This window comes from Limulus polyphemus, unplaced genomic scaffold (genome assembly GCF_000517525.1).
Source record: "Limulus polyphemus unplaced genomic scaffold, Limulus_polyphemus-2.1.2 Scaffold9160, whole genome shotgun sequence".
NCBI lineage: Eukaryota > Metazoa > Arthropoda > Merostomata > Xiphosura > Limulidae > Limulus > Limulus polyphemus.
In genome coordinates this window covers 9,198-13,553 of record NW_013674770.1, presented here as the reverse complement: position 1 = coordinate 13,553, position 4,356 = coordinate 9,198, and positions in this window count along the sequence as shown.

Below are 4,356 nucleotides of genomic sequence, written 5' to 3'. Positions count from 1 at the left end.
CACAAAGTTACCAATTTCCTAAATAATAGAACTATTTGAAAAATATTATTATATTTTAATACTTTCTTTATGTTAACTCTAGTTGCAGAGATTTTATTTATGACTCTCATTGGCTCACCTAGAATGTTCTGCCACCTAGTGTTTGAAATGAAAATTACATTGAATAAAGAAAATGATAAATTATTAAAATGTGAAGCTGTTAAATTCAACTTACTGACTAGATCTTTGTTACTTATATTTGTTTCTACACTACAAAACATTTCTAGATAAAAAATAGATTAACAATGTTATTAGAAATTAGTTAACCCTTTTTGTTTCAGAAAAAACAATCCTTCTGAATGATGATTTCTTTTAGGAAAATGGTTAGAAAATTTTATTATACAAAAGCTCTGTTAGAAATAGCGATTTCAGTATATCTTACAAAATCAATCTAGAATATAGTATATGTTAAAGATGTAATATTGGAAAATCATAACATTGCACATTTCTGTGACCAATATTTGTTTTCAAAATTATTGAAAATAAGTTTTATTGACTTGACATTTAACTATATGCTAAAATATAGTAATATTGATTATAGTGTAATTTTCACATCTTTCATGTCAATGAAAATTGAGAAAATATGTTTTTAATCTACTGATGATGAAAACTACATAAAACAATTATCCTTAGATCATAAAGAATCCTTTTATTTTAGAAATGTATTAAATTTATCAGAAATATTGTATATCCAATAAAAAGTTCAATCATGAAAAACGAAACTAAAATAACACCTACATCTTTACTTCAAAATGAAATGCAAAGGAGAAAAAATCAAAGTATGATTGTGAATTGATGTAGTTTTCTCAAATGAATTTTATTTTTGAGGACCATCCTTTACTATGTCAAATGCATAGTTGAGCTAAATAGTAAATAGAGAAATATCATTTGTCTGAAGAAAAATGCATCATCTTTGTTTTAAGTAACATTATTTATCTATTCTAAACTGAAAACCGTATTTGCTTTTACAGAATAACTCATAAATGACAATAGAGAACTTTTTTTTGTTTGAGGAGTAATAAATAAACAATCAAATAATTGTTAAACGTTTTTAAGATGGCATTTTTCATTTAGAAATGATGGAAATGTTGCAGCTCATTATTTTATGTATCAATAGTAGAAGTAATACTTTGCTTTCAAGTATATTTGAAGGATATATAGATTATCTAAATATAAGTATTAGTTCCAGTTCTCCAATTACTTATGGATTCATGCATGGGAATTTTATTCTTTTACACTGATGAAAAAGTAGTTTCATAATTTTAATGTAACTTTGTAAAAGGTCATGACATGTGCACATTGACCTACCCATAAAGAGAGAGGACTAAAGTTGTTAATTATTTAAATAAATTCAATAATATCTATATATGAAAGAATACCAATACACACAGAATGCAGGCTTTGGTGAGCTCCTATATGACAGGGATAACAACTTCTATAATTGTCATCTTTCCTTTTAACATCCCTTACTTATTTGGTAGTAGATGCACGTTTTTATTGGTCTGTAGGATATATCACTTCTTTGTCATGCTACTTATCGATTGGTGACTTGAAGTTATCACCTTTACCCTTAATACGAACAACAGATCTTATGTTTATATTAACAGAGTTCTCAGCAATGAGGTTGAACACCTTTAAAATTTACACTATCTGTATCTTTCAAAGTTTGCACTGTCGCTATAAAGAAAGCATGTATTTCACGATTATTGACCTGTTTTAAAGAAATTTGTCAATTTTACAGTAATTTAACCTGTAATAATTGCTTTTTATATAACATGAACCCATTTTAAAACAAGTACAAAATCAAACTATACAGAAAAGAAAATTTAACAGAAATACGGAAAATCAAACAAAAACTGTTTCCAAGACAACATGTAAGTAAGAGGAGAATATATAAACATATATAAAAATCTTGCTTAATTTTCTGAAATTAATAAATGAATTCAACATAAGTCAGTGAGAAGTGATAAATTGAATGTTAACCTGTTTCTGAGATTATTTCATAGATATTTAGACAGATTATCTGGTTAAATAATACATGTAGAGTTAACTTTAAAAAACTGAAATTTAATTACTTTATTGAAACTCTAGTTGTTTCCAGTCCTGTTTCTTTTACAATACTGATTAGTTGTATGAAAATAAAACATATTCACTTAACTTATGTAAATTATACTACGTTGGAGTAAAATCGATCGACAATTTCAATATTTAAATTTACTTATAATTATTTTATGCTAAGTTATTTTTATTCCTTCAGCACAATAAATAGACAGATGAATTGTAATAGTATTATATATATAACCTGTCACGTGCTTAGGATGTTTCTGAAAAATATACAAGTTATTATTATATATATATATATATAATAGAGTTATTTCTTTTAAAGGTATGTTTAATTTCTGTTAATAGATGTCGCCACTTTAGTTGTTTTAACTTTATTCTGTTTGTTTGAAAGTGTGAGGACCTAAACGTTTTTAATAAAATATATATATATAATGTGAAAGTTCTTGAGGAAAATAAGAATAAGGTCCTTATTCTTCTGATAAGTTTTAAAATACTGTACCGTTTAACATGAAAAGCAAATGTATCAAAAAAACCAAATAAAACGAGATGAGATAGATGACTTATGGCGTAACGTGACAACACACTAAGCCTTATAACAGGGTGATCTTGAGACAAAGCAGAATACGCATACAACCTTGACCCAATTCCCAACCACGCCCATTGAGATATAACGGGTTTCATTGTTTTCTCACTACTCCTCAAACCTCATAGACCTTGTCCTGTAATTAAAAATGTGAGCTGGACAGAAGAAAGTCAGCGGGCTGTTGTTAATGTTTAATTTCCACCTAACTGAACATCTGTGGTCTGTTAACTGATGAATATTATAAGATTAGGTTAACGTGATAAAACACAAAGTTTTCTTTACGATAATCGTAGTGATGCATTAGGAAAATATATATATCATTTGTTAAAGTTTAATATTGTAAATAACCTTTATCAGTCAGTTTCATTTTATCAATATTTAAAAAAACTATTATTCTCCAGATTTTTTTAAATTAAACACGATTTTCTTCGTTTCCCACTAGACATGATTTTTTCATCCGAGTTTCCTACTAAACATGATTTTTTCATCCGAGTTTCCTTCTGAACATGATTTTTTTTGCATTAGAGTTTCTTACATATGCTAAAAGTTTGAACCTACATTTGGTAAAAACTGTTGTCAAATACAAATCTTAATCTCAACAAGAACGGTTTTAAAAGGTCCAAATAAATAGTTAGTTGTCTCAGAATCGCTTACTTTTGAGAGATTCTTTTGTTTTCTGGGTTGGAATAAAATGTTTCTTTTTTTTTTTTCATTGGTATTTTACATCTTTGGTATTTTCTACCCAACATGTGGGTCAGACCAGAGACCATTAGGATCTTTTATTTTCAACCACTGACCAGTGGAGGAGTAACGAATCAGCAACCGATTCCTGACTGTCCATTCTACAGTTGAAAGTGCAGAGTTCAACGACATCATAGCTCTCACCTTTTGACTTTTGGATTTGATTTGTGCTTTGTATACGTGACCTTGAGTGACCCTTAGTGCGCTACACGAGTGTCGATTAAATCCCACTTTTCGGACAGACAAGAGAAGTACGAGTGTTGGCGTGTGGTGCTGTTGATTAATTGCCTCTATTAGCGACGACTGTGACAATTGGTAACGATCTAAAACGTCAAACCAGTCGTTACTCGAAAGTTTTATTATTTATTACTTTTTGACTGCGACGACTACAAAGTAAACCCATATACAGGGGTCTATTTGATTAGTAATGAACCCACACCAAATACGGAAACTATTATATGTCAATATGGGTATTTGATTTGGAACGAAACAGTTAGAAATATACGTGTTTATATGAAATTATTTTTTGTGTGTGTGAAAATCGTGATCACACGCCTTTCTCCAGTATTTAAGACTGAGGCGAAATAACAAAAATAACGAGATTTCATTTGTATTTTTTACTGAACATTTATTGTTTAATTTTTGACAATACTACTGTTATTACACGAAAACTGATATGAAACAGCTGCCTCTCTTTAAACAAGTGGATAGTCAAATAACAATCACTAAAAAACCATTCAAAACCAATTAACAATATACACTCTCGTGACTATTACTACCTTCTGATCAAACGCTAACTACTAGGCTCCCTCTGGCGGGAAATGATCTAAAAAAAAATTTATCCATTCGGAATATAAAGGAAAAAAATTCTAACGGGGCGAAATCTGGTCGGGGTAGGATTGCACGAGCCATAAAGCGGAGATTTAGCC